Source organism: Apodemus sylvaticus, chromosome X (assembly GCF_947179515.1).
Source record: "Apodemus sylvaticus chromosome X, mApoSyl1.1, whole genome shotgun sequence".
Lineage (NCBI taxonomy): Eukaryota > Metazoa > Chordata > Mammalia > Rodentia > Muridae > Apodemus > Apodemus sylvaticus.
In genome coordinates, this window is record NC_067495.1 from 65,084,437 (window position 1) to 65,102,849 (window position 18,413).

Genomic DNA, 18,413 nt, shown 5'->3' on the forward strand with positions numbered 1-18,413 from the left:
CATCATTGGAGCACTTAAATATGTATAAAGTAAATATGGGATCTGAAGAGAAAGATGTCAGACAATAGTATAGTGGTTATGAAAACAAAAAGGAAACAGCTCAAAAGGGAATAGGAATTAGTTAATTCCAGATCCGAATATGATTGACCATGACCCCAAAACATAGATTTATGTTACTTCAAATACTACGTTCCAATGTGTTAATAATGTCATGAACTTTTATACTCACAGAACTCAGATTATAAATGGAGACATATACATAGGTGGAATTATGAGGTAAACAAGTTACAGCAATGTGGGAAATCTCTTCTATAGGCCTGTGCTATGTGGTGAAATCCTATATAATTTCACCAACTGGGTCCATGTATTCAAATATATGACCACATAGAGCCATTCAAACTGCCACAGGTAAGAACTTTTGATGACTGAGCCATATGCCCTGTTCTGTTAGTTTTTAAATAAGGAACAATATGGACTTAAATATACACAATAAACTTTACCTTTTGACCTTTTTGCTTTTACATAAACCTCTCAGTGGCTGTTTAAATGAGAGCAGGCCATATAGGGTCACATGTTTGAATAGTTGGTCCTTAGTGGGTGGAATGTTTTGGGAAGGATCAGGAAGGCTTGTTGGAAGAGGCATGACATTGGGAGCAGGCTTTGAGGTAGACCAATTCCATTCCCAGTAGCTCTCACTGCCTCCTACTTGCTGATCAAGATGTGAGCTCTCAGCTATTTCTGCCACCATGGCATTGCTCCACTGTTGCAGGATATTTCCTGTCCAGTCACATTGAGACAGTGAAAGGCCTGTGATTGGACAGGAAAGAGGAGGTGGAGCTAGGAGTTGTAGAGAGCAGGCTGAATGAGTGCTCATGAAGAGGAGGCACATGGGAGGTCTGAGATTCAAGATGGCTTCAGATGTTTTTCTGGTGTTTTTAAGAGGTTAGAAATTGGTTGTAAATTGGCATTTTGTATTTGTGAGTTTAATATACATAAACCTAATTGACTAACTAAGCATTAAGAGTTTTGATTTACTTGGTTACTATAATGTGGGTCCCCTGATTACAAGGTCTGTAACTGAGAAGAAACATAGCTGAGATGCAGTAGGAACTAGCTGGGAAAGATTAGCTCAGCAGCAAGAACCTCTGAGAACCATACTAAGCAGGACCCCAGCAGGACTTGGGGCTGAGGCCTAGCAGGGCAGGAGGGTTAGCTGGGCAGGAATTTTTTTTTTTTTTTAATATTTCCTGCTACACTCCTCCATCAAGGACTCTAACTCTCAGAAACCCAATCAAATGCTTTCTTTTGTAAATTGCTTCAGTCGTATTTTGTCACAACAATAGGAAAAGAACTAAGGAAGCTTATCAATCATATTTATAAGTTTGTCTTTGAAATGAAAAAAAATTTACCTTGTTTCTTTTTTTTTCAAAAGTCTGGTAAACCCTCTCATTCTCTTATTTTTTTTATTCGATTTATTCTTTATTTACATTTCAAGTGATTTTCCCTTTCCTGGATTCCCCCCTCCCCAGAAGTCCAATAAGCCTTCTTCCCTCCCCCTGTTCCCCAATCCACCCCTTCCCACTTCCCTGTCCTGGTATTCCTCTACACTGCTGCACTGAGCCTTTCCAGAACCAGGGGTCTCTCCTTCCTTCTTCTTGGGCATCATTTGATATGTGAATTGTGTCTTGGGTATTCCAATTTTCTAGGCTAATATCAGTGAGAACATACCATGAGTGCTCTTTTGAGACTGGGTTACCTCACTTAGGATGATGTTCTCCAGTTCCATCCATTTGTCTAAGAATTTCATGAATTCATTGTTTCTAATGGCTGAATAGTACTCCATTGTATAAATATACCACATTTTTTTTTATCCATTCCTCTGTTGAAGGACACCTAGGTTCTTTCCAGCTTCTGCCTACTACAAATAGGGCTGCTATGAACATACTTGAGCATGTGTCCTTATTGCATGCTGAGGAATCCTCTAGCTATATGCCCAGGAGTGGTATAGCAGGGTCCTCCGGAAGTATCATTCTAAGTTTTCTGAGGAACCACCAGACTGATTTCCAGAGTGGTTGCACCATCTTACAACCCCACCAGCAGTGGAGGAGTGTTCCTCTTTCTCCACATCCTCGCCAGCACCTGTTTTCTCCTGAGTTTTTTATCTTAGCCATTCTGATTGATGTGAGGTGAAATCTCAGGGTTGTTTTGATTTGCATTTCCCTGATGACTAAGGATGTTGAACATTACTTTAGGTGCTTCTCAGCCATTCGATATTCCTCAGGTGAAAATTCTTTGTTTAGCTCTGTATCTCATTTTTTAAGGGGGATATTTGGCTCTCTGGAGTCTACCTTCTTGAGTTCTTTGTATATCTTGAATATAAGCCCTCTGTCAGATGTAGGGTTGCTAAAAATCTTTTCCCAATTTGTTGGTTGCCGTTTTGTCCTTTTGACAATGTCCTTTGCCTTACAGAAACTTTGTAGTTTTATGAGGTCCCGTTTGTCAATTCTTGATCTTAGAGCATAAGCTTTTGGTGTTCTGTTGAGGAAATTTTCCCCTGTGCGCATGTCCTCAAGGGTCTTCCCCAGTTTCTTTTCCGTTAGTTTCACTGTGTCTGGTTTTTTGTGGAGGTCCTTGATCCACTTAGGAGATAAGAATGGGTCAATTTGCATACTTTTGCATCCAGTTGAACCAGCACCATTTGCTGAAAAGGCTTTTTTTCCACTGGATGGTTGTAGCTTCTTTATCAAAGATCAGGTGACCATAGGTGTATGGGTTCATTTCCCGGTCTTCAGTTGTATTCCACTGATTTACTTGCCTGTCACTGTACCTAACCAATACCATGCAGCTTCCATATGATTGAGAGTAAAGATTTAGCATTAAAGATTGCTTAGAGGTCCATGGGAAATCATTAGTTCTGACCTTTTGGGGGTGGGGGAGGGAAAGCTCTCAACTGGGAAAAGATAAATTTAAATGAAATCTATAAAATCCTTGGGCTTTTTGTCTATTCTCTGTCTATTATCTCTACAAGTGAGTGTATATTTCTGTGTTACCAAGTTGGTTTATAGTGAGTACTCATATAAATTAAAAAGGATAAATTAGCCCAAACATCTTCTATTTAACATGATATGGGTAAATCTTTGATAAATAAATGGATTTAAATTTACTGGTAAGATGAAAGTAAAGATTTTTTTTTTTTTCTGGGTTGATAACCAATCAGTATTGTATTTATCTCTGCTAGATGCTTAAGATTTGATGGTCAAGCACCCTAGGCCTTTTGGCTTAGATTTAGTGAAGATAAAATGACCAAGACACGGTATTGTAGCCAAGCCCTTTAAGAAACAGTATATTTGAGGTCAGGGATCCCTGTGAAAGAGTTAGGGAAAGGACTGAAGGACCTGAAGGGCATGACAACTGAGAGGGCTTAAGCAAAACCCAGGGTGTTTCTCATCTGAGTCACGACACCAAATGAGGAGGCTTAAAAAGAGAGGATGGGGGTTAAGGGAGTGTGGCATGGTGGCGTGGGGGAAGGGGTGCCCAGGCAGGCCCCTGTCCAGGCACTTCTCCCTGAGGGACCACACACACACACAGGCATGGTATAGAGTAGAGTTTATTCAGAGAGGAGGATGGGAGTTAGTGGTAGAGAGAGGCAGAGGTGGGGGGGGGCGAGAGAGAGAGAGAGACAGAGATAGAGACAGACAGAGACAGAGAGAGAGACAGAGAGAGAGACAGAGAGAGAGACAGAGAGAGAGAGAGAGTATAGAAGTGGAGTGGAGGCCAGCCATGACCACGTAGAGAGAGGGGGGAGGAGAGCCCAAGGGGCAGAGAGGTGAGAGTATGTGGGAGAGCAGAGAGCAAAGAGAGAGAGGAGGGGCAAGTAGCCCCTCTTATAGTGGGCCAGATGTATGGGGTGGGGCATACCTGGCTATTGCCAGGTAGGTGTGGGGTGGAGCTTAGACAGAATACCAATAACAACCCCATAGGAAGAACAACAGTGTCAACTAACCTGGACTTGGGACAGCTCTCAGAGACTAAGCCACCAACCAAAGAGCATACATGGGCTGCTCTGAGATCCCACAACACATTTGTAGCAGAGGACTGACTGCTTTTTCTGACCCCAGTGGAAGATGTGCCTAGTCCTGTAGAGACGTGATGCCCCAGAGAAGGGGGATGCCTGGGGAGAGGGCACGTTCTCAGTGGCCATCGGAGGGGGTGAAAAACTCTGGGAGGGGGAACCAGGTTGGGGGCAACATTTGAGATGTAAATAAATAAACTATTTTTAGGAAAGTATTTATCATTTTCTCCATCAAATACAGAAACTTATAGGAGTTTTCTTTGGCAGGGAAATAATTTATACTATCAGTCCATTCATCCTCCATTCTCCTGTGGGTACCTGCTGAGATTTACAGTTTGTTTGCTTTGGGGTATTTTCTTTTAAACTCTAATAAAATTGTTCTTGAGCTTCTGTTTTATTAATGAGACTAAGAACCTAAGAACGTTAAGTTGGAATTTCACCAAGGTAAAATTGGCTGATTGGGACTGCAGCAGATTCCCTGCCCCCCAACATTCCCTCCCCACTTCCAGCTACGTTTGTGAGTTCAGTAAATGAGCATGTGCTGACTCTGAGGATCCCACAAACCCCCTGTAAAACTGCTGCTGCACCACTGGCCTGCTAGCTGAGACTTGTTACCTCTCTGCATGTTCTAAGAAGAGAATAACCGTGTCCACGCAGATAACCTATTTGAAGATGTTTGCACCAGTCCTGGTTTCTGAGGAGGGAAGCTTGTTTCCAAGAGAGTGGTTAAAATCAGTGGCAGTGCCTCCTTAAGTAGTCCAAAGGCTGTTTCCTTGGTGAGGAGTTTGAGGGTCTTTGAAGCTAATAGGTTTCTAAGAACTCTTATTGTGAAAGGAATTTGCCTGCAGCTTTAACAGTTAGATTTTCAAGCTTGAAAAGAACAAACAAACCCAAGTTGGGCTCTAGTTCTCCTAGCAACCTACTGCTAATTCCCAACCTTCCTCTTACTTCCTGTGATGAAACCAAGTCTCACTAAGTTGCCAAGGCTTGCCTTGAGCACACACATAGCCCAGTCAGGCCTTGAATTTCCAAGCAGTTTGTGCTAGCAGGCTTGACTAAAACAGCTATATACCCAAGAAAATAAAAATAATAAAATAAAAATTAGACGTTAAAAATGTGAACTATTGATGTAATTAGCATTAGTCAGCTGTGTTTAAATCCGTGTGTTTATCCGTTTGGGGTAGACTATTTGCATATGGGCACATATTTTAAATTCACCTTACTTTGGTTCCAGACAGTGCCTGCTGAAGAGATTTCGGCCTGTCTTTATTTGCCATACTTTTTCTTTCGTTTGTTTTTCGAGACAAAATTTCTCTGTGTAACAGCCCTGGCTGTCCTATAGAGACCAGGCTGGCCTCCAGTCCTGCCTCTGCCTCCTGAGTGCTTAGATTAAAGGCATACACCACTATACCCAGCTATTTGCCATACTTTTAAATTCTAAAACTTATGCTTTTCAATACTATATGATAAGAATTATGGATTATTGCTGGGTTTTTTGCTCTTCACTGCACCACTCTTTTGGTTGATAATCCATTTTGTAGTCTTTTGTTTGTTTGATTTTTGTTTTATTGATTCTGTCATTCCCTTCAAGGTGTCTTCAAATTTCCAGTCTGGTTTCCTTGGAGGTGCCTCTGTGTCACCGTAAGTTATTGTTCACCAAGTGTTCGAACAGAGCTGGTGTCTAACCTCTGGGCCGTATGCCTGCAACCTTTACTTAGGAGATTAGTGTATGCACATTCAAAGTTCAGCCAGTTCATAATGCTGCTTTGACATTTACTTTCTACTTGGGCAAGGACATATTTTCATCTAGGGACTTAGTGGTGTTTGAAAATGTTATTCCTATAAATACTATTGAGGTTTGCTTTCATATTAAGTTAACTTATTTTAAAACAGTTTGATCTCTTTGGGCTTTACTTTTAAGCTTCTTTAGATGAAGGTAGAGTAACAATTATTTTAGAAAAAAAAATGTCCTGCTTCTGAGAGGGGGAAAAAAAAACCCTCTAGATTTCTTAACATATTTTTCAAGAAAATTTCCTACTTCTGGATGGTTGGCCATTTCTGCACCTATATTGGTTTCAGGGATTTTTTTTTTCTATTTTCTATTTTTTTCCAATAGAATCAACATGGGTACACTTATCAGTGCTAAGCTAAATAATTGAAACCTATTGCAAATTCAAGGTGTTCATACCTGGAAACCTGGCATTTGGGAGGTTTATATAGTTGGATATGCCATGAATTCCAGGTCAACCTGAGCTACAGAGTAGGGAGGGCCGTCTATCAGTCCTTCTTGTAGTTGGAGTTCTCTCTATGTACTCTTTTTTGCTCTAGTACTCTGCCTGACAAATTCTCCCTTGGCTTCTGCGAATCTATAGCATTCTCTAATCATTTATTCTCAAGTAATAAAACAGTTGTTTCTAGCCTTATGTAGTCTTAAGTAATTTCTCTTTTTTCATCAGCTGGCACATCTAATATAATGTTTGGTTGAATGTTGGAAATATACAAAATCTCGTTTGATCACAGCCAAAATAAATCTCATACTCATTAGGATTAGTCCCTCACCATTTCTCTGTCGACCCCTTCGGAGGCTATGATTAGTAGTTTTTAATCTTTATAGATTTATTTTTTTCTAGACACACACACATAGCTTTTCTTTATGTTGGTGAGAATACAAGAGAAATGCTTATGTACTGCTAGTGTGATCAAAGCACTTAGGAAATCACCATGGATGGTCCTCAGAAAACTGAAAGTGGACCTCTCAGAAAGAATCAGTCAGCTTACTTTAGAGGATTCTTCAGTGCCATGCTGTCTCTTCTACCTCCCTCTTCTATTTTTGAAATTATCTTGAGTCCTTTGGGATAAACTTTATGTTCTATGATCAGGTGATTAGCAACCTTAACTTTATGCACTATATTAGTTTCTTTATATCCATTACATTAATTTCTTTATTTTCCATGGAATATAATATGTCTGGAGGTCCTGGTAATTAGGATGAGGATATATCTGAGAGAATGTTATGCTGCTACCCTGTATTGTGCCAACTTTTGCTTAATATAAAATACTGTTATGCTGCTAAATGCATACAGAATTAGAATTGCTTCCTTCATAATGCAGTGACAATTTTATGATAATGTAATGTCTATGTGTATCTCTTATAATGTTTATTTAAATGAACTCATATTACCTAATGTTATTGTTACCACAAAACTTAATTTTATTAGTTTTTGTATGATGTGTTTTTCCCTCCCTTTACCTTTAAGATTTCTATAACCTCATATTTAAAATAATATTTCCTGTAGGTGACATTTTTATTTTTGTAATTTCATTCTATTGCTCTGTCTTGTTGTAGTCTGTAGCATAATTGCATTAATATAATCATTAGATCTTTCTTTTGTAAAATTCCCATTTACTACTTGCTTTCCATCCGTCTCACATTCTGTGTCTTGCATTTACCTTTCTAAAAATTTTGTTTCATTTAGTTGAATATTTTCCTATTAGTCCTTATATCTCTTTGCACCAGCTTTGATTTCAGCTTCTAGTGATGACCTTTACCAGTTCCTTCCCTCTATTTCTGCACATGTGTCTCCATTCTTCAAGAGTTTGAGCTGACACGAGTACTAATCCCAGCTGCCCAGGAGACTAACACAAGAGGATCACAAAAGGCCTGCCTGGGCCACAAAGTAAGTTTGAGATCATCCTTGTTAGCTTAGCGAGATTATTTCAAATTTTAAAAATAAAAAAGGGTTCTGGCACAATGCAAAAGCAAAACCAGTTACCCTTGTTATAGGTTAACCAAGTGGGCAGGGTTTGTTCAAAAGAGTTCTCATCTCTCTCTACTGCTCTGAACTCTTGGACAAAGACTGTCCTCTATTTATGGATAGCACGTGAATATGAATAGGACTTTCACAAGGGAGGAAATTAGTTTGGGGTCCTATTGACTCAGAACAGCACAAAAAAACCAGAAACATGTTATCAGTGTATGCCTATCTGTTGATTTCAGCATTTTTCTTGATGTTTTGTGAGGGTTGTTTTCAGTCAAATGGTCTTCGGACTAGCCACCACATGCTGTGCACACATACATTGTTCTGAGTCAGGGGTATGAACGGTTTACAAAGGAAAAATAGGGAACATGGTACATGACGGTGTTGAAAGCATAGTAAGATTGATTGATTATAGTGTTTTTCTTAGATGTCAGTTAATTTTGAACACGTTGAATACGTAGTGTAAACAGAATGTATGCATAGTTATAAGTGATCTCAAAGCATGTTATTAGCTTGGTTATGGGTTGTATGAAAGTTTGATCGTTTACAACAGCTTTTCTCAGGACAAACATTCCTACAGGGCCAGGGATATAGCTCAGTAACAGAACACTTGCCTAAGCGTATTAAGATCCTAGGTTCCATATACAGTATTATAGGAGGAAGAAAAGGAGGAGGGAGTCTCCTTTACACCTTTAATCTATGTTGTCTTTGTTACTTGCTTTAGGGGAATAAAAGCATAGCAAAAAAATATTACGGTGACTCCAGCCTTAGTCTTTTTTGCATCAATAATTTATTTTTTATTCACTTATATCCCAATTAAAACCCCCTTCCCAGCCCCACCCTTACAAATCCCTTCCTCAGTTAGCTCTTCCCCTTCTCCTTAGAGAAAGGGATTGCCCCCTCCCTTATACCACCCCACCCTGACATTTAGTCCTAGCAGGACTAGGTACCCACATCTCCCGCTGAGACCCAACTAAGCAGTCCAATGGGGAAGATCCTGAGGATCCTGAGAGAACAACCTATTGATGTTCAGAGTGCCCCATAAAATAGTGGAAGTGCCATGTAGATTGAGTGCTTCCCACAAAGACACCACATACTGTGGAGTAATTGCAGCCTATGTCCAAAAGAATTCGTCCCATACCCAATTATTCATGCCCACAGAATAGAGAGCTTCTAAAATAGTTGTTTTAAGCCTCTAATTTTGAAAGACATATGAAGCATTATTATATATTATACATATAACAGAAATACAGCCTCATCTTTATACTTACTATTATGTATTATTGACTTATCAGTTTAAATTGCTCCTTTCACTTCTTCCCGGATAGTGTGAAGACCTTAGAACATTTTATCTCCATTTCCCTCTCCACCTATTAATGCTATTCACTTTGTGATTGAGTTAAAGATGTGGCTTCTGTAGATTGGTTGTTTGTTATTTACTTATTCAGAAGAGTTTAGAAGCCATTAGCTCAAAAACTTGTTGGTTGTGGGGTAAGTTTTAAAAAGCCTGATAATTCTAAACACAGATATGTATATATCCAGTTACTACAGGTGTAGCACACAGATTTTTTTTTTTTGGCCACTATGAAACTGTACTGAACATTTGCTAACCCCAAATAAGATAAGCCTTGGGCTAGAAGACTCCAAGCTACTACTGGCCTCCAGAGATTCTCTCATGCTTCTGAACATCACCTAGACAGGTAAGTCTGATCTTCCAGCTTACTCTGATTCTCTTCTCCCATGGAGATCCCTTGTTCCCTTGCTTTGGGGTTGGTTCCCTTCTGTTATCTTTCACCTATAGCCCCTGGAAGGTTCCATGTTGGGACAGCCCACACCTGCTTTGGCCCAGTATTTTTCCCACTGCCAGCATGGAATCTATCTGCCTGTGTTGCTAACGTGAAGTTTATTGTGTGCTACTGCCACCTTGTGGTTATCTTTACTCTCTTTTAAACATCATTACTTCACTGAAACTAGCAAGTAGGAAAGAAAAAAAAAAGGAGAAAGTCAGGTCATGATAAGGAAGGAGTTTATCTGGTCAGAAGGAAAAATATTTAGCAGAAATGATAAATTATTGGGACTTACATTTTGGGATGTGTATGCATCAGTTCGATAAGTCTGTTCTGTGCTGCTGTGTACTCTGGTCTCTCCTTGTACCTCATGAACCTGGTAAGTAGTAGCACCATGTTTTGCAAACACTCACACAACTGGAATTGGCTTGAAGTGACTGTCTATAGAGGGCAGTCAGTAAGCCTGCCTAGGTTTCATACTAGGTAGGCAATGGGCCTGAATAGGATAGAGAATGCCTGCCCTGGAGAGATGACCCAGCCGTTAAAGGCTAGGCTCACAACCAAAAAGATAAGAATGCCACGCTCAACCAGGAGTGGCTTGCCTGCTGACCCCATAATGGACTGTGATGAGAGGATCTCCCTGTAACTGTGCTGATTCTTTGAGGCTCTCTGAAATGAGAGGAAATCCTCATCCCTATGGATATTGTGCCACATATCACAAAATAAAGCTGAGGCCAGTTTCCTAAGTTTAATTCGAGTAGGTACCTTTGTAAAATGTTGATCTAGGATTGGCTGCACATGAGTTTGCTGTTCCAGATGACTTCAGTCTCATCCTTCTTCCAGGGAATACTGAGCCTTCATTGATTCTGTCAAGCCTGAAGTTGACCAAAGATAACAGGTTTTCTTCCTGCCCCTCTGAAGACTCCATAGAGATGACTGTCCATCTGCACAAATGGTCCAGTTGTGTGCTGGGCTGTGTTATAGACTACGTTTTACCAGGGCGCTATGTGGAGATAAGGTAGGATCTTAGGCTTGGTATGGAAAACCAGAGGGGAAGGGTTGGCAGAAGAAAACTGCTGTCCTTTGTAGGAGAAGGCAGCAGAATATCAGCATGATAGTGATGAAGATAATTTATGCGCTTTCTCTCTCTCTCTCTCTCTCTCTCTCTCTCTCTCTGTCTCTCTCTGTCTCTCTCTGTCTCTCTTTCTCTCTGTGTGTGTGTGTGTGTGTGTCTCCAGTTATTTTAAAACATTTTTAAAAATATCAGGCAGGATTGTTAATGTCTTTACTCCTAGAACTTGCTCAGTTTTTTTTTCTTAAGTACTTAAATATGGAATCATGCCAAAAAGAGTTTACCCAGCTGTGTGGCATGCATCTAGTTAGGAGCAAGTTTCAATAACTGGAGTTGAAAAGGAATAATTGGTATTCACAGTGAGATATCTCCCCCTCCATTTCCCTCTCCTAATTTTTCAAGATTGCAATGAAATTCTTAGGCAAATGGATGGAGCTAGAGAACATCATACTAAGTGAGGTAACCCAGACTCAAAAGGTGAATCATGGTATGCACTCACTAATAAGTGGATATTAACCTAGAAAACTGGAATACCCAAAACATAATCCACACATCAAATGAGGTACAAGAAGAAAGGAGGAGTGGCCCCTGGTTCTGGAAAGACTCAGTGAAGAAGTATAGGGCAATACCAGAACGGGGAAGTGGGAAGGGTTGGGTGGGAAAACAGGGGGAGGGATGGGAGCTGATGGGACTTTCGGGGAGTGGGGGTCCAGAAAAGGGGAAATCATTTGAAATGTAAATAAAAAATATATCGAATAAAAAAATGGTCATCATGTTCTATAATAGATCCCTTGCACTTATCCTTTTATCTAGCTGCAATTATGTGTCATCGTTGTCCGTCCTTGCTCCACCCCACCCCCCCTTACTGCCTGACCCCTGCTAACTACTCTTCCACTTTCTACTTCTGTGGGTTCAGTTGATGTGATGGTAAAGTCTGGAGGCCTGCTACCTCATGTAAGGCCTCACAGGAGACTGTTCAAATGGCTAATGTAAGCTGCTAGCTAAAGTCAAAGTTTCCTCAGTCGGCTAGGTTGGAATGTGTTGTGTAGCATGATCATGTGAAAAGTCCAAAGGAGGCTGAATTCAGCCCATCTTTTTTTTCTCACAAGGGTTCTGACAAATAGAAGTCTTCTATACTATTAATGCTTCGTGCCTGCTCTGGATTCAATAAAAACTCATGATAAGTGAACTCAGAGTCAAATGTTGCCTGTTAGTTCATGTCTGGTTCAAATCACAGTTACTGCAAACAATGTACTATCCTACTCTTAGACCATTCACAGCCAAGGCTCTGATTACTTGTGAGCTTGGAGATGAAAGGGGAGGTAACAGGGCTTGGAGGGACAAAGAACAACTCACTTCCATGACACCTGTTAAACCAGTAGGCAAACTCCAGTATGTTTTGAGTTAGAGTATAATAGCAGGTTTCTATTTCAGAAAGTCTTCACTTCGTGCCTGCCTCTAATTTCCGCTAGTGGACCCTTTCTTCATTACTTACAGAACTGGTGGTAGCTGAGGTAAGCCTCCCTAGCAGACAACCACTTTTTATACCACATTATAATCGTAGTTCAGGTTCCAACATAGACAACACTGGCTATGTCTGTTGGACACAGATATCCAATCATCCTTAATCACAAGAAGTATTCATAATTTAAGTGAATCCTTTTAGGAATCCTCATGCTTGAGGAAAAGATAATAAAGGTGACTGTGTCCTGATTGTTGTCAATGAAATTATTCCCTTTCCAGTTATTTGAATGGACTCTCAGCTAGGAGGTGGCCTCTTTTGACAACATTTGTGTAATTGATAGTCACTGCCAGTTAGAAATCAGTTAACTGGAGCTGGGAAGACAGTTCAACAGTTAAGAAGTACTTACTGGCTGTTTTTCCAGAGGAAGATTCCGAGCACCAACATGACAGTTTTCAACAGTCCTTAAGTCCAGTTCCAAGGGATCCAGTGCCCTCTTCTGGCCTCCTCAAACCAGGCACATGTGCAGTCCACATTCAGGCAAAATGCTCAAGCACATAAAATAAAAATAAATATATTTTTATACTTAAAAAAAACAGTAAACATTTCAGACTGGCAAAAGTGACACGTATGCCACAGCATTTGCTAAGGCTGAGAATTAAGGAATGTGGTCTATCATGGGGGGGGAGGCATTTCTTATTACCTGACTATTCAATTCTCAGTATGGCCTGCCCTTAAAGCGACTAGAGGCTAACTATGGACAAGGAGGAATTAACCGGGATGTTCTGTTCACTACTGTACATCTACTGGATAGTGTTACCTTAGTAAATGCCAGTTTAAAAGTATTGGTAAATACTGTGTCTTAGTTAATATATTTGTTGTTGTTATTCTCTCATATATTACATCCTGACCACAGTTTCCCCTCCCTCCATTCCTGCCAGTCCCTCTCCCTACCTCCTCTCTCCCCTAGATCCACTTCTCTGTTTTTCAGAAAAGAGGACACAAACCCTCCTATCAAGGCTGGAGGAGGCAAAAAAAAAAAGTCAGAGATGCCCTCACTTCCCATGGTTAGAAATCCTACAAGAACACAAAACTATAAACCATAGCATACATGCAGAGAACCTAGGTGTTAACCACACAGGTTCCCTGATTGTCGGTTCTGTCTCTTAGCCCTGGCTAGTTGATTCTTTGGGCCATATTATCGTGGTGTCTTTGACCCCTCTGGCTCCTACCGTCCTTCCTCCCATTCTTCTACAAGATTCCCAGGGCTCTGCGTAATTTGGTTGTGGGTCTCTATGTCTGCTTCTATCAGTTTCTGGATGAAGTCTCTCTGGTCTATGAGTATAGCAAAATATCATAAAGAATCATATAAAATTTTTGTTTTTTTTTTTTCTTGGTGGATTCAGTTGTTTAAAGAGACAGGGTTTCTTGTATAGCCTTGTCTGTCCCAGAACTCAATCTGTAGACCAGGCCTCTGCCTCTCAAGTGCTGGGATTTAAAAGCCTGCAACATCATGTCCAGCTTAGGTTTTCTTTTTCCAAAACAGTATTATTTTAATTTACAAGTGATAGTTGCATATATTTATGAAATATGTTTTAATACATATATAAAGTATGGAATAATTAAATCAAGATAACAAAAGTCATTTCACTGTTCTTATTTTTATAGTCAGGTATTAGAAATTTAGTATATAAATTTAGTATATATATATATTTATATATATATATATATAACATCACTATTATTATAGTCGTTCTGCTTTGCAAAGTCTTAGAACTTATCCTCCCCTGAGAGTAACTATGTCCTTTGATCCCAAACTTACTGCTCCCTCTTCTGTCTGCCTGCCTCTAACCTCTGGCAGTTAGCATTCTATACTTAACCTCTGTGAATTCAATTACCAAATTATTGCATATGAGATATGAGTGAACTCATACAGCATTTGTATTTCAGTGCCTGGTTCATTCTACTTAGCAGAACAGCTTTCAGACTTCATATTTATTCATGACAAAATGTTATTCTTTCATTTTTGTGTGTGTGTTTGAAGACCACAAATGCAGACAAATAAACACATGCACACAAACTTTATCCATTTAATGAACACAGGCTGATGATTCTATATCTTGACTGGGAAGAGTAATGCTGCACTTATTCCAGTACAGACATCTCCTTAACATACTGATTTTTCTTTTGGAGCATGTGTATTTGTACGTGTAAATGCATGTGTGAATGCTGCTGTGCTTGCCAGTGTGTGCATTTGGAGAACTTGCCAGTGCACATGTCTGGTATCTTCCTCTGTCATTCTTGTTCTGGCTTCTCTTCTGTTGCTGTGATAAAACGTCCTGACCAAAATCAACTTAGAGGGAGAAAGTATCTGTATCGTCTTATACTCCATCACTGAGGAAAGTTGGGGCAGAAACTCAAGGCCGAACGAATGATGAATGCTGCTTGCTCACTTGCTCCCAGGCTTCTGCTCAGTCAGCATTTTAAATGCAGTCCTGGCCCCCCTGCCGTAGGGATGTCATACCTGCAGTGGGCAGAGTCCTCCTTCATCAGTTAGCAATCCAGATGCTGCACAGTAGACAAGCCACTCTGATCCAGACATTGCCTCAGTTGAGGTTCCCTCTTCCCATGTTACTGTAACTTTTACCAAGTTGACAATAAAAACTGATCAGCACAGCTGTCCACTTTAGTTTCTGAAGGCAGAGTCTCTCCTTGAACCTGAAGCTTGCCTTTTCAGCGAGGCTGGCTGATGAGCGAGCGCCCAGGATTTGCATCTCTACCCTGTTCCCACGCCAGCACCATAGTTAGAGGCACATGGCATCAGACTTATTTCTTACATGGGTGCTGGGGATCAGAATTCAGGTTGTCAGATGTGCCCAACAAGAACTTTTTTCACTGGAAAGAACCATTTTTCCAACTCATTTATATTGTGATGTATAATGTTGGTACCAATCTACTTTCCCACCAAAAAGTATATATTTTTTCTATGTCATCACCAATGTTCATTATCATTCATCTTTATGATAAAGACTATTTGAACTTGGATGGCATCTGATTGCTTTATTTATATTTTTAGACATTTTGTTTTAAATGTGAGTGTTTTGCTTGCATATAAGTCTGTATACCACATTCATGTAGTGCCTTTGGAAAACAAAAGAGGGTTTTGGATCCCTTAGAAGTGGAATTATAGATGGTTGTGAGCCACCATATGGGTCCTGAGAATTGAATCTATGTCCTCTGGAAGAGCACCAAGGATTCTTGGTCACTGGACCATCTCTCCAGCCCCCTGATTATATATATATATGTGTGTGTGTGTGTGTGTGTGTGTGATTTAGTTATTTATTTTATGTATATGAGTACACTGTAGTTGTTCAGATGGTTATGAGCCATCATGTAGTTACTGGGAATTAAACCCAGCACCTCTGTTCACTCCTGTCCCACTCACTACACCCAAAGATTTATTTACTATTATATATAATGCACTGTAGCTCTCTTTAGACACTCCAGAAGAGTGTGTCAGATCTTATTACAGATGGTTGTAAGCTACCATGTGGTTGCTGGGATTTGAACTCAGAACCTTCAGAAGAGCAGTCAGTGCTTTTAACCACTGAGCCATCTCACCAGCCCCTAATTATATTTTTATTTTGCTTTTTCTTAGCTTTTGAAGTGTTTTGGGACACACACACACACACACACACACACAACACACACATGGAGAAAGGAAAAGAAGAGTAGTCCAGGCTGTTCTCAAACTCCCAATATAGTGAGGGTGACCTTGAACTTTCCATCCTTTTGGCTCTATTGCCTATGTTTCTGGGGTTACAGAATACACCACAATAGGACACTGCTTAACCACTTCCATAGGGTTCGATGTCCACCCATAGGGGGAAAATCACATGTTTTTTAAACATTTAAAAAATTTAATCACATTTAAACTGAGTCAAAAGTTTGTAGCTAAGGTCATAACTTCTGCTGTTGTTTTGCTAAAAGGACATGATGTGCACATCAAAATTGCCTTGTACATAGTTATGTGTATACCCATACAATAGTGTTTTTGTCACTTATGGTTAGAGAAGCTATTTTTGCCCCAATCGTCAGTTGTAATTGTAGAGACTCATAGCTGGTGAAAATGCAGACAATATGTGACTTTTGAATGCTCAGCCAGAAACAGAGTATCAGTAACACCTTCTCCACAGTTCAGGGGATGTTGCAGAAGAAGGGATGGAAAGAATATAAGAGCTGTGATTAGGAGTGTGTAAGGCCAGAGAGTGTGGTGGAACCCTGACTTCTGGGTTTGAAATGGCTATTGCGGGGCTGGAGAGATGGCTTAGCGGCTAAGAGCACTGACTGCTCTTCCGAAGGTCCTGAGTTCAAATCCCAGCAACCATATGGTGGCTCACAACCATATGGTGGCTCACAACCATCTGTAATGAGATCTGATGCCCTCTTCTGGAGTGTCTGAAGACAGCTACAGTGTACTTACATATAAATGAATAAATGAATAAATCTTTAAAAAAAAAAAAGAAAAGAAAAGAAATGGCTATTGCACTGTTGAATTCACAGTAGCTGTGATTGTATTTCCACAAAATTGGCCCTAACAACACCCTGCCATGGAAAGGCGAGGTAATGTAGCCTCGCTCCTCCCTTAAGATATCTGTAGATAATGACTGATGAGAGAGTGGGAGAGGGACATTTTCTTCAGTGGTGTAGCCATAGGCACGCCACATTGCTCTACTGCAGTGGTTTTCAATCTTCGTAATGCTGCAGCCCTTTAATATATAGTTCCTCATGTTGTGGTGACCCCCAATCATAAAATTCTTTCATTGCTACTTCATAGCTGCCATTTTGCTACTGTTATGAGTGGCAATGTGGATATCCATGCTTTCCAATGGTCTTAGGTGACCCCTTTGAAGGGGTCATTCAACTCCACCCCACCTAAAGAAATCTTCATCTACACTCCTATAAACAGTATTAATGAAACCTGTTTGTTGGTGGTATGTACACAGCAGACATGAAGGTAGAAGAGTCCCTTTTAGAAAGAAGGGGATTAGCAGGAATGGGAGTGGGACAGGGAAGAATATCGCCAAATTACAATACATACATGTGTGCAAATGTCATAATGAATCCCATTATATACAATTGATATATGCTAATAAAACATCCAAATTATATACAATTTCTCTTGAATGTATTTGCTTTTCTTGCCATCCTTTTGGGTCGTATAAATATGTTGCAAAGAGTAATGCTAGATATTTTCCTCTAGAAGTTATATAGTTTAAGATTACATACTTTCTACTAGAAGTTGTATAATTTCAGATTATATATTTAAATCACCAGTGCATTTTTAGCTGAATTTTTAAACAATATTTTTATTAGCTCTTCGAGAATTGGCCCAGTGTCCTTTGAACAGATTCACCTGCCCTCAGCTCTTCCCCTTCACAGCCAGTCAGCCACCCTCCCATCCTTCCCTACTCACCTATCCTTGCTTTGTTTCTTATCTCATAGGGAAAGCTTTTCAACTTTTTAATGTTGAATAGGGTGATAGTTTATGTTATCATACACAGCCTTTACTGTGTTGAGGTGCATTCTTGATGTACCTAATGTGTTAAGCATGTTTTGTTGGCTGTTTTATGTTTTGTTGGCTGTTTTATGTTTTATTTTTGTTTTTGTTTTTTGAGTCATGGTTACATTCTATACTCTAGGATAGCCTGGAACTCGTGTAGCCAGGCTGGCTCAAACTCATGGCAGTTCACATGCCGTAGCTTCCTGAGGGTTGGTATTGCAAGCATGAGCTACTGCATCTTGCTACAAGTCTTTTTTTATTTTAACTTTTTTTTGAGATTTTCATATATGAGTAGTGCAGTGACATTATTTCCACTTGTCTTAGTCAGGTTACTATTGCTGTGAAGAAATACCATGACTGTGGCAGCTCTTAGAAAGGAAAACATTTAATTGGGAATGGCTTGCAGTTTCAGAGTTCAGTTTATTATCATAAAGGAAACATTCAGGCAAACAAGGTACTGCACAAATAGCCAAGAGTACTACATCCAAATTAGCAAGCAGCAGAAAGAGAGAACCACTGGGCCTGGCTTGAGCATTTGAAACCTCAAAGCTTACTAGCAGTGACACAATTCCTCTAACAAGGCCATACTTCCTAAATAGGCCACTGTCTAGGAGCCTATGGGGACCATTTTCATTCAAACACCATGCCACCCTTCCTTCTATCCCTGACTCCCTCTCTCATTATTAACCTCTTCTTTGT

General features: G+C 40.1%; 1 long non-coding RNA gene across 1 annotated transcript in view; it reads left to right on the plus strand.

Moving 5' to 3' along the window:
* Positions 1 to 18,413, plus strand: part of LOC127674869 (uncharacterized) — a 31,852-nt gene that overhangs the window by 9,670 nt on the left and 3,769 nt on the right. The window contains exons 3-5 of the long non-coding RNA XR_007975382.1: positions 5,664 to 7,749; positions 9,373 to 9,530; positions 10,461 to 10,635. This is a non-coding gene — a long non-coding RNA (uncharacterized LOC127674869). The remainder of the gene's footprint in view (positions 1 to 5,663; positions 7,750 to 9,372; positions 9,531 to 10,460; positions 10,636 to 18,413) is intronic.